The sequence below is a fragment of the Chiloscyllium punctatum genome, unplaced genomic scaffold (genome assembly GCF_047496795.1).
Source record: "Chiloscyllium punctatum isolate Juve2018m unplaced genomic scaffold, sChiPun1.3 scaffold_372, whole genome shotgun sequence".
Taxonomy (NCBI): domain Eukaryota; kingdom Metazoa; phylum Chordata; class Chondrichthyes; order Orectolobiformes; family Hemiscylliidae; genus Chiloscyllium; species Chiloscyllium punctatum.
In genome coordinates, this window is record NW_027310106.1 from 153,923 (window position 1) to 166,427 (window position 12,505).

The following is a 12,505-nucleotide window of genomic DNA, read 5'->3' on the forward strand; positions in this document are numbered from 1 at the left end:
ACCAACGCTGGTGGAGCGTTCTTGTTGCTTTCGTTGACACATATCTCCTCCTGCTTTGATCACATGTCGGTTTTTGAGTGAAAACTGTCTGAACTTTACTGGAAATGCCAGAGACAACTTTGTCAGTGCAGCTGAAAATACTATGAATGATGCCCATTTCAAAACGTGAGATTCCACTACATCGGTGCACCAACCAAAGTGTTCAAAGACATAGAACGCGAATGGCCATTTGTTAGTGGTCTGACAGAGACGGCTTAATGTCTCATGCGTCCTGAACAACAATTAACTGATTCAGAATGTGCTGATGGAACAGAACGGAGCTCTCCCTGAACATTTTGCAATTGTTCTTGTTGTGTGCTCATGTAAGTTTATGTAATGAACAGTTTATTGCCAGTAACGAGGGTGGGGGTGGGGAAGCATTCTGAGGTTTCAGTGTGGGACAAACGTGATTTGATCGAACGGGTAAGTCAAATATTCCTAGAACATGGGAGAGCTGATTGGTCCAGGATCACTCCCATTTTCTGTTTCAGAATCAACAAATGAAATTGCTGGAAAATCTCAGCAGGTCCGGTCGCATCTTGAAAACGAAAACCGAATGAGATTTCGGGACTGGTGACACTTCTTTTTCCATATCCATGTCCCTCTGCCTTTTTTCAAACTTCCTTTTTATTGAATATCTCCTGACTTCAAACTTTATATTCAGATTCACATTTATTGCTTCCTCTCCAAACATTTTCCCAGTCTCTAAAATTGTATCATGCTTGTTCTATCTCTCACTTTGCCCAGGACTTACAACTGAACAAATAACTCTGTTTCTATTTCCTGAGATGCCAGATGGCCAGAGATTGGAAGACATCGGAGGACGGTTAGTGCTTTCAGAATATCTACTCTGCTCCGCCATTCGATCTTGGCTAATATCGTTCTTAACCCCATTCTCCAGTCCTGTCCCTGAACACTTACTCCCCAGTCTTAGGATCCAGTCTTTTTCCCAGAGTGGGTCCTTATCCGTCCTAAAACCCTCCACATGTGTTGGCAGCTGTTACACCGTGTCTACGTGTCATCAATCTCAGTTTCAGTGATTCTCGGCAAACACGAACTGTTCTGAGCAGCTCAGTCTGGTCTCTGGCCCCACTGTGATCCTGCGGGGGAGCAGTAATCATCTTCATCTACGGAAAGGAACGGCGCTTCAAAAAAAAAGGACAGAAAGAAAGATAGGCTTGTGTGTCAAGATATGTCGAGGTAATTGCTTTCTCACCTGGTCAGTAAACCTTACTCTGTATATCCCCACACATTCTAGCTGTTGTGCTGAAAGGGAATACAAGTACAATTAATTGCCATCTACGCTTTTATTCGATATATATTCTTCCTTGTTCTGAATATGTAGGAATGTTTCCAGCACTGATGGTCACCATTTCTAAGAGTGCATGCCGCGAGCCCTGATATTTTCTGGAGAGTAGCAGTATCAGTTTGTGTGAAAGTGTCCCAGTACAAAGCTTAGAAGAAACATTGTTGTTCCCTCTTTCCGGACGACAGTCTTTCATATCATGATCGATGGGGCTTTATTGCATATTCATCAGCAAGCCTTGTTTTGAATTTTCTCGCCCAATACTACTGTAGCGGTGGAAAGAATATAATTCTGAACACCTGCTGCGTGAATTTCATTTTCAAATTTCTATTCGCAGTGGTCCTTCATATGTGGCGATGTTTATATCACTGCTGGCCATCCTGTTTAAGAGTGCAGTTACATATGTTCCTCTGTCTTGGCGCTGCAGGGTAAACTGTCTACGCCTTTTCAGCCAATATTTCCTGGATAATTCAACATGCTATTCTTTATTTTTTCGATCATGTCCACTTTAAGGACACAGTTACCGGGCACTGATCCTTTCTGTAATAACAGGACCGCATTTGCTTTACATGCGAAGGTGTCCCGGATCAGTAACAAGGAGAGCATTCATTTCCTTCTATCACAGGGAACACTGGATTCATGATGTTAGCCTCTGTCAAATGCATCCGAAAATGTGCTCTGAAAGCTTCATTTGAACGCTGTCTGGCGTTTCTCAACGTGTGTCAACCAAAACCAGAAATCCTCAATCATAGTTTGGAGCAGTTCACATATTCGAGTTTCGAAGCAGCAGACACGGATACAGTTAATTCACAATGAAAAGATTTACAGGCACAGATGAACTATCGACTCTTGTTCTCATATTGTTACTAATATTACCGTGTGGCCTGAAGTCTAAGCCATGTTGTAACTGAAAATGAGGAAATCACAGACAGGCTGCCGAATGACAGTATGTATTTTGTTTTCTTGTTCTCACAGAGTTCCAGGAAAGTATGACAGCGAGGGAGAGGAATGCAAGTCACGTGCAGCTCTGGTGAAACACCTTCTGTCTGATTCAGTCATCTACAAGAAACGTGAATGTGAGTAAAGCGGGAAACCTTTTCACAATCGAACAAAGAGCAATCACGAACAGTGACCACCTCTTTAACATCTCAGATCGCCTTTGACCTTCCCTGAATATATATAGGAACTAATTTTTGCACACCTCAAAGTGAGAACTGTTTGATTTACCGACAATAAGTGAGTCAGATGTCCTTGATTCCCACATAGGTTTCCAACTCAGCTTGCAGCCAGGTGGCAGTTGCTCATGGCTCTGCTGGATAATGCACTATTATGGAGAAATAAAATGAAAGTTGGAACTCTTATTGGCTCTGGGTTTCGAATACTCTTGCTACGTGTTCTGCCATTCTCGGATTCCAGTGCTAAACCAGTTTTTCAGTTCATCTGAGCAGCAGGAGAGTCGGCGTTTCTGGCAGGAGCAGAATTCATCATCTCCAGTGATCACTTTATCTGAGGAGAGCAAACGAGCAAAGTTTCACACAGCGACTAATCGGGTTTGCATTCCGTTTCAACATGGCAGCAGATATGGTCTAGCAAATTCAAAGCCATATTTGCTGATGAGAACAACAAGCACGACCGCTCAGATAGAGCAATTCCTCCCCACCGCTTTTTCTGCAGAACTGGTGCAGTTGCTGTGAGTCTGCTGCAGGGTATCATCAGGTACATGCTCTTGGGTTTCCGGTTTTGGCCTGTGTGCTCGCGTGGCTGAGCGACCTGAGACTCTGATTTCAGATTTCACTTCTTAAGAAGGCTTGTGTTTGCAATCCTGCGCGGCCACTTGTGCTAATGGATTAAGCTGGCAACGTTTTGCAGGGATGAGTTTTGTTAAAGTTTCTTCTAACCCGGCTGTGATGTGGCACAGCAGAAAACAACCAATATGTCAATGCCCATGTTTTCTCCTTCTGCTCTAGTTGTCACGTTCCCCTCCAGCTCGAAAGGCCACCAGCATAATATACGACTCAAAAACAGGCTGCGCCAAACTTTCATATTCCAGACTATTTGCATTTTTCACAGTTTCTCTGAAAGTGAATGGAGATATTTATTTCTCTGTTGATGTGAAATTAGTTTCTACATTGAATCTGCTCGCAGCTTTCTGTTGTTCTTGCGAAACGGAGGGAAATTGCGATACGAAACTTGGTTACTTTTCCCTAATTTCCTTAATTTCTGTCCTGATGAGAGAGGCTTGTGATTGGTCCTCTCGATCCGGTGGAGACATCAGCCCAATTGTTAACCCAATCTCATCGAGACTGTAATTGGTAATCTTCACTTTTCATGGTTCATTGTTAGTCAGTTCTGATTCATGTTATTTGGGCACTTTCCTGGAAGTATTGGTGCTCTAAGGCACCAGTACGTTGAAAGCACCATTTGGAATTGCCTCGCTGCAATTTGTGTGAGCAGCTCATGAGCCAGACGACTCGCTCTGCCTCACAGACAGCATTCATGAGTCCGTATGTCTGAAAATAGGTTCTCTTTGTCAGTTCTGCTTCTGTTCATGAGTTGTCAGTTTTTTGGTTTCGCTGGAGACACACACACAGACAAAGGCCCACATGCACACATATATTTTGTCTGGTGAATATTTTTGGTACTTTCAGTGTTACATTGCACTTTGCTCAGAAACCACATACATTCATGTAGAACTCTGAGCTCAAAAACTGCATGGAATTATGTAAAAACTCTGTTATCTCACTTTTTGGATTGGAATCAATCTAAACATCAGGTCATAGACAGAGAACTCAGGGGGCTAACACCTTCAAAAATATTGTCTAGCTATTGCCATTGTTAACAGCTAACCCGAGAATACAACTTTTTTAACAAAAGGGTTTTGTGATTTACACATGGAATACAGTGATAGTTTCACTTCTTTCAACAGATGAAAGGCTTAACAGACAATCAATTCTTCAATGTATAATTTCAGTTACATCACACTGCAAATTTTTGCTATAAATTCTGTGTTTCGATCTAGCCCTCCACAAACACCTGATGAAGGAGCATCGCTCCGAAAGCTAGTGTGCTTCCAATTAAACCTGTTGGACGATAACCTGGCGTTGTGTGATTTTTGACTTGGTACACCCCAGTCCAACACCGGCATCTCCGAATCACAACTTATTCCTGACAGCTTGCAAGTGTTCCCTTAGAAACTGCAGCTTTTGGAAACGTATTACTGGGACAAAGTCATTGCTCAATGTGATGGGATGCACCGTCAATCCCTAATTACCCTAGAGATTGAGATTTTGAGTTACTGCGCAGAACCCTGGATGTCCTCAGTAGCGGGGTACAGGCATGATGCCATGAGGCAAGGATTTAGAAGGAGTGACATTGAAGGAACAGCGAGATATTTTCAACTGGGAAACGCGAGAACCTTGGAGGGATAATTGCGGTGATAGCTTTCGCTTGTATTTGCTGCCATTGTCCTTCCAGACAGATGCTGATCGATCACTGAATTGTTCTGGCAGGATACGTATGTGTGTTCTGGGTGCAACCAAGATTTAGTTTTCCTTCGGATAATTCACAAGAAGAGAATTAAATCTTCATTTCCAGACTGGGAATGAAAGCCTGTTCTGGGCAATGCAAACTCAGACTCATATGCAGGGATGTCCATTGATACTGCAGTAGCCTTTGGGACCTGTTCAAACTCTCGTGCCTGCTCCTCACGTCATAATTGTCTTCGTCAGCAGTGTTTCTCTCTCCAAGTTTCCAAGTCGGTTCATATTATCACCCTTGGTTTCAATGTGAAGAAGGCAATGCTGTGATAATCTGATGTTGTTCAGCAGATATACTGCAGCAAGTTAAGTAAAGACTGATGCTAACACGAGCTCCTTTTGAGCTGCGCTGATCTGTTGGCAGCAAAAAAGGCAACGTTCAACTCGCCTCATTCCGGATGACGGGCTCGAGATGACCAGTGGTTTCTCGCTGAATTAGTTCAGGCTCTGGAATGTAAAAAACTTCAAGTATGAAAGTACAGTGAAGGGAAATGTTTCACAGAGTGGGACATTCTAAGATAAACAGTGACGGTGATTATGTTTGCTGATTTTTCACCTTGTGAATGCTGTTTCCCTGGTGTGGACGTTTACATTACCTATTGACAAACTGCCACATACAAACCTGGTCTTTGGGTCAGTGACGGAATTGATAACACGCCTGACGTCGAATTAGGGGATTGTTGGTTCGCATTTAAAATCATGAGAATGCAGTGTGCACGTCCATTCCTGTTGTCTGTCAGGAACGGAAGGGTTTGGGTTTTCGAATTTACAGTTTCTTTCGTTCACTTCAAATTCTAGCTCAGATCAACGTCTCTCATTGTCTGTAGAATTGGCTTTGGTTTAACCAAAAGCTGCCTTTTGGAGGTTGAACTTGTATGATGGAGCGGACATCTGAAGTGAAGCACAAGGTGCTGGTCAAATCCTAAGAACTCTGCCACTTTCGGGGAATGTGTCTGTGTGTCTCTTTCTGTGGGAGACACGACGTGGGGAATAACACAGTGTGACTATGTCAAACTTCAATCCCATTGTTATGTCATCTAAGATCAAAGCGAGAACCTCACTGCTATTTGCACTGGAAGCATCAGAACACATAAGGTTATGGAATAAAGCTGGAAACTGGGAATAGAATCGATGAATGTCTTTAAACCAGACTGCACCATGAGCCAAATGGGATTTTTCATTCTGCAAAACTTGAAGACGAGTAGAAACCAATCTGCAGTGAAACTGATCAGAAATGAAATGGAAAATCCATTTCATTGAGAATACGTGCAAGAGCGTCTGTCTTCATTCCGTGTAATCTCGTAGTTAGGATTTGGAACTCTAAGTGCAATAGTGTTGGTTCTATTCTCGGACAGGGAATGCATGTTTTATTGTGCAAATATATCGTGGTACCAGTATTTCTTACCACTGGTCCGAACCTGGTAATGCTTGGTTTTGTGTCAGGTTATCAAAAACAAAAAGATACAGGTTTTGGAAATATGAACTAAAAACGAGAATTGATAGAGAAACCTGCTACACCTGGCAACATCTGTGGAGAGAAACAGGTTTTTTTTTCTTAAGATGGACAGGAAACAGGTTAGTTATAGTTTTCTAGATTATACTGATGGGAAAATGATAATCTTACCTGCCAAACCAGGAAATTTATCAAAATAACTCCTGAGCTTACAAACATCGAATCTACAATCTTAAAAGGACTTAATCATCTGTCATGCTACTTTCATTTTCCTGAGCTGGTGGAAGGCTATGTTTTATTGGCTACATTTCCTTTTAGTTTCCGTTATTTAGCAGTCACGCCGAATGGAGAATTGTTTCTTTCAGTGTCTGCCTCAATATGTGTCTTTGTTTCTTCTATATTTGTCTCTGTATCCTCCTGGGCCTTTTTCACATTCTCCGACTCTCTGGCTGTCCATATCCCTCATTTCCCATTTCTGCCCTTGAAAAGCCTGACATTCAGAGACAGTTTGAGATTCGAACTGCTGAGAGGCTTTCTGACGCCTGGCTGGAGTCGGTCGAAGGAGTCTCACATTCTCTGTATAATGCGTCTGTCACTTCGACCTGAGGCAAGGAGACATTTCTTCCTCAAAATCTAAAGACCCTTTCGAAGTTCAAGTTGATTTCGTTATCCAACAGAAAAAGAAAGTAATTACATAATAGATGAAGAAGGAAAACGATGCATTTACTGTTGGTGCACAACGAATGAATGGTGACAGCAGAGAATGAGGGTGATCATGTCGTGGTGTCACTGCCATTACCACAACATTTCCCAGGAATGCTGCAGTGTCTCCTGCCTCACCACTTAATTTCCACAAAACTGGGAATAAAGGAATCAGAATAAGAGGATGAGAAGCAGAAGTGCTTGTGGAACTGCGGGAAGAATCTCCATGTTAAAATAGCAGTTAAAAAGAGCAACCTACACCACTGGATTTAAACCAGGAAAATGAAGCCGGAACGCGAAATCAGAATGTACAGCAATTCAAACAGGATACACAGTTTCTTGATCAGCAACACAATACTTGAGAGAAATAACGAGCTTGCAATACAATGAGCAGGCACCAGTGTGATGGGAGCTGCTTTCACCAGCTAAGCCATGGCGCCACGTTAAAAGCCAGATTTCTCGTCCATATGTGCAACGCCTGAACCACTGGATCACAGGAACTCGAAAACGCGTTTTCTGTATTAATGTTGCTCAGTTTGAATGGCAATCAAACTCTGCTTGTGCAAAAACAGACGTTTCAATGCTGAGCATGCCCCACTAAAAAGGCACAGAAAAAGACAGTATCCTCTTGCATTGGCATCTAACAGATATTTTCGTCTGTTTAAACTGACAGAATAAAGAGGATGTGCTCATCTCCTCTCGTGTCCCATTAACCACGTTAATACACACGCAGGGATTTTCAAACCAAGACGAACAGGCTCATTGTTGTGAATTGACAGCAGTGGTGTATCAGTCATTGCGAACAGTGAGCAATAAATGCTGAATCAATAGCACTGACACTGAGCCTTGCACCATCAGCTCCACACTCACATCTTGTGTTATGTCTCCTAGGCATCAGTGCATTTGACTTTAATTATTCTACCCTGCACCTCTCCTCAAGTTATTCCCGACCGCTTGCAGTGTCGAATTAGAACATGCAATTATTAGAAATGCATTTCTGGGACACAGTTGTCTTTCAATGAGGTAAGATTCACTGCCCATCCCTAATTATCCCAAAGATGTAGGGGACGATTAATTTTGTTAACTCCTCAAATCCTTAGTTTGGAGGTACTGACAAGAAACCACTAGAGATGGACTTCCTGGATTGCGGAGAGCAGACCGACCCCAAACTGCTAAGGTAACTCACCCAGGGAAGAGCAGATGGACCCCACTCTGTCAATGTAACTCAACCAGGGGACAGAAGTCTGACATCACACGATCAATGTAACTCAACGAGGAAATTATGGCCTGACCGCACTCTGTTAATGTAACTCACCCAGGGAAGAGCAAACTGACGCCACTCTGTCAATGTTACTCATCCAGGGAAGAGCAGACTGACCCAATATTTTGTATGTAACTCACCCAGCAAATGGCAGACTGACACCACTCAGAGAAGAGCAGGCTGGACCCATTCTGTCTCTATCACTCATCCAGGAAAGAGCAGGCTGATCTGATTCTGTCAATGAAACACAAGCAGGGAGACGAGCCTGATCCCACTCTGTCAAAGTAACTCACTCAGAGAAGAGAAGACTTATTCCATTCTGTCTATGTGAATCATCCAATGAAGACAGTAATGAAACCATACTTGCTGTTAAACTCAAACAGAGAAGAGCAGACTCTCACGATTCTGAGAAAGTATTACGCCCGTGGAGGAGCATACTGACACCACTCTCTTAACGTAGCTCACCCAGGGAAGAACAGACTGAGTCACTCTGTGATATTACTCACAAAGAAAGGAGCAGACTGACCCCATTCTGTTAATATGACTCTCCCAGGAAAGAGCAGATGAAGCCCAATCTGTCAATGTGACTCAACCAGGGAAGAGCACTCTGACCTCACGCGATCACTTTAACACAACTAGAAAATTGCAGACTGACGCCACTCTGTCAATGCAACTCACCCAGAAAAGACCAGACTGATCCCACACTGTCCAAATAACTCACTCCGTGAAAAGCAGACTGATGCCACTCTGACAATGTACCTCGCACAGGAAAGAGTAGACTGATGCCACTCTGTCAATGTAACTCACTGAGGAAAGAGCAAACTGACGCCACTCAGTCACTGTTACTCACCGAGGGGAAGGGCAGACTGACCCCACACTCTCAGTGTAACTCATCAGACTGATCCCACACGGTCAATATAAGTCATTCACTGAAGAGCTGTCTGACCCCAGTCTGTGAATGCAATTCACTCAGGGAAGAGCAGACTGATCCCATTCTGTCTATGGCACGCACCCAATGAATGAACACTAACCCCACTCAACCAATGTAACTCGCCAGAGAAGAGCAGACGGAAGCCAGACTGTCAACATAAATTATCGAGGGAAGATAATTTTCTGTTTCACTCAGGCAGGGAAGAGCAGACTGTCACCACTCTGTGAAAGAAATTCGCCCAGCGAAGGGCAGACTGACCCTACTGTATCTGCGTGACTGACACAGATAAGAGCAACTAATCCAACTCTGACAATGTCTCTACCTCAGGGAAGAATACCCTGACCCCTCTCTGTCCAAGTAGCTCACCCAGAAAACAGCAGACTATCCCCACTCTGTCTATTTAAGTTCAATAAAATCCTCTGAAGTACGTCCTGTCCAGACACTCTCCACATCCCTGTCTCTGTAACCGTGTGCGTTCAATGGCGAATCCAAATAACCTGCAAATGTTTAGAATGTGGCAGCAAACCAGAGCTACCACACAGAAATTGGGCGAATGTGCAAACTTCCATCAGGCAGTCACCTAAGCCTGGAATGGAAACCAAACCCGACAGCAGTCGTGATTATAAAATGGCAGAACAGAAACCCATCAAAAAGAATTGCATCCCTGTGTGTTGCAACGATTCTGAGTATTAATTAAGCCCCCCTCACTGTAGTTAATTTCCATTTTCATCACTGCCAACCTTCTTCAAAGCAAAGCACGCACTTGCTTTTTTCAGACTTTTGACATCCCGCTTTCATCCCGCTTTTTACCTAATCATATTTCTGACTTTATAAACTACGTCACAACAGGTTGACAACTGCAGAATGAGCTTTGTTCCGTTCTCCACTGATGTTGAGAGTATGAATACAGCATATTCGAATAGGACTTGATGCGCTTGCGGGTGGTGCATTATGGCTTCTTTTTTTTGATTTTCGGTCTACTATTTCGAGTTCATTGCGCAGACTTCTGAAGAAGACTTTTTGGAGTCGAAATGGTAACTGTGTTTTCTGTCGGAAGACAGACGTAGCTTTATTTCTGTTCTCTTATAAATTGATCTTCTTCTGATCTTTGCAAGTGAAATAGGGTGCATTGCTATTGCTCGGTTTTAGTTTCAAAATCAAGAGAAACATGAAGGAGACAATATCAAAGAACACAAAGTACTGAGTTGTTAAGATAATGTTTGCAGCAATGGTGGACATGAAGGTCAAATTAAGATACGGTTCAAGAACATTTAATCTGGAAGTGCTATGTGACTTTAGTTCCAAATATATGTTTCCGTTCTCCCAGTACATCTTTTTGACTCCCAGAAAACATTGATTGTTTTCTGTATTCACTTTGTTTCGCGATATCTGTCTTCTGGTCGACCAGGGACAACTTGAATTTGCGTCTGCATTGAATAAGATTTCGCTCTTTCTTTCGAGAAGCAAACCTGTGCATTATGTACCACTTATCATGGTGATGGCTCAGAAGTTCAAAATGACTTACGGTTTATGGATCGTGAGCAAGAATGAAGTGATCCACTTGCGAACAGATGTCACCACGCCCTATTCCTACATCGGGCCTGAACGGTCCATTGGCAGAGTCTGCAGAAAGGAAGTGTCTAAGTGAACTAGTCCTTTGTTCAGTTTGATTTGATACCAATGGTTGTGCTGTTTTGGTGCAGAAATGTGTCAACATCTCTGACGTTAGAGTCAAAATTTAAGTCACATCTACTCCATGGAGTTACTTCTCAGATCGGAACATGCTGACATGAAAACATCTAGCTCTGAGAGCAAATGTTTTTACATTAAACTGGGAGTATGTTTAACTAAGCAATTCAGATAGCCAAGATGAATAATTGGCATTTGGTTCTTCATGCTGAGCTCTCCACACCAACTGCTCCAACGAAGGCCGTGGATAAGATCCCCATCGATTATTTTGGTCAATTTTAGCCTCAACAACAACCTTTTGTTCTGAACAATGCCACACCACAAGCAGAGGGCTAAGTGTGATTTTCATCGTTAATTTTCAAATTCAGTTCTTAATGCACAGTTTCTTATGAATGTGGACAGCAGAAGACAGTTAACATTCCATTTCAAATATTTCCAGTAAATTCTACTCCGCTGATATCGCCTTGTCTTATCACACCACAAGCCAGGAATCTGGATCAGTCGAGTTCCTTTTCACACATGGAGTTGCTTTTTCTAATTCATTGACTGCTGCTTTAACAGATTATTGGCCTTGAGAGTCAGTTGTAAATTAGGTTGAACTTTCTCAGCTTGACTTTCAACTGATCCTAAAAAAAAGTCATCACCTGCAGGTAAATGTATTGCATTGCTTCATGTTTTGCTTAATTACAGCCCCCCCCACCCCCACCCCCACCCACCGACCCCGGAACATCCAAGTTTCACGATAGTCCGACAAATGTTTTGAAACTGATTCGTGTTGGAAGTTGGTGGCTTTTTGTGTCTCGACAGATAATTTATTCAATTAGACGTCTTGAAATTACTTCGGATTCTTCACAGTTGAAAATTTACTTTCTATTGAATGCAAAGCTGAAGCTCCACAAAATCCAAATTCTGCAAAGGAATTAATGACTTTTAAAAGAATCAACGCTGTGAGCGGGATTCGAACCTGCGCAGGGAGACCCCATTGGATTTCAAATCCAACGCCTTAACCTCTCGGCCATCACAGCTGCAGGAAAGTGGCCAATTTTCATAGTAAAAGAACTTAATTCATGAAATATGTACTTTGTTTGAAGAACAAATTGTCAAGACCCAAAGATTTCGCCAAATCCTTTGCAGAGACCCAGACGAACGTTCCCTTTGTAGATTGTCAGGCTTTCCCCGCAAACTAGATCCTGACAAAGCTGAACATAGAACATAGAACATAGAACAATACAGCACAGAACAGGCCCTTCGGCCCACGATGTTGTGCCGAACTTCTATCCTAGATTAAGCACCCATCCATGTACCAATCCAAATGCCGCTTAAAGGTCGCCAATGATTCTGACTCTACCACTCCCACGGGCAGCGCATTCCATGCCCCCACCACTCTCTGTGTAAAGAACCCACCCCTGACATCTCCCCTATACCTTCACCTTAAATTTATGTCCCCTTGTAACACTCTGTTGTACCCGGGGAAAAAGTTTCTGACTGTCTACTCTATCTATTCCTCTGATCATCTTATAAACCTCTATCAAGTCACCTCTCATCCTTCGCCGTTCCAACGAGAAAAGGCCGAGAACTCTCAACCTAT

General features: G+C 42.9%; 1 non-coding gene across 1 annotated transcript; it reads right to left on the reverse strand.

Moving 5' to 3' along the window:
- Positions 1–11,860: 11,860 nt before the first annotated feature.
- trnas-uga (transfer RNA serine (anticodon UGA)) lies at positions 11,861–11,942 on the reverse strand. Its single transcript has one exon. It is a non-coding gene; the product is annotated as a tRNA-Ser (tRNA).
- Between the last annotated feature and the right edge of the window lie 563 nt (positions 11,943–12,505).